The following is a 555-nucleotide window of genomic DNA, read 5'->3' on the forward strand; positions in this document are numbered from 1 at the left end:
GTTTCTTTAGACTACAAACTGCTGTTTGGCCCTACCACATTGGTCCCATCAACCTAAGCAAAAGGAAGGTATTGGACATCTTGATAGAGAAATAGTGACATCAAACCAAGAAACAACTAACACCTTAGTTTTCAAAAACTCTTCCACTTCAATGTCTTGAAAGAAGCAGGGTACTTCACTCACCACGCAAGCCCGAAACAAGATATCTCCCCCCCAACCAAAATGGCACAGTAGCAATGGATTTCATGAACCCAGAAAGTCTGATGGAACTTTCTGAAGCAGAATTTCGAAAAAAGATGATTGAATGTTTTCAATGGATGAAAAACAAACTTGAAGAATTACAGGAAACTACAGTAAAAAATCAGGATGAACTTAAAAAAATAGTCCAAAACAATGCAGAGAAAACAAATAAGGCATTAGAGGCACTGGGAAAATAAATCATAATTCAAAATATGAAATTGAATGTTTCTGATGCTGTCAACATGATGGAGGGACATACAAATAGAGGTGAAGAGATGGAAAACAGAATTAGTGAAGTAGAAGATAGAATTGCCA

The sequence above is a fragment of the Elephantulus edwardii genome, unplaced genomic scaffold (assembly GCF_000299155.1).
Source record: "Elephantulus edwardii isolate Elephantulus edwardi_28Jun2011 unplaced genomic scaffold, EleEdw1.0 scaffold00288, whole genome shotgun sequence".
Lineage (NCBI taxonomy): Eukaryota > Metazoa > Chordata > Mammalia > Macroscelidea > Macroscelididae > Elephantulus > Elephantulus edwardii.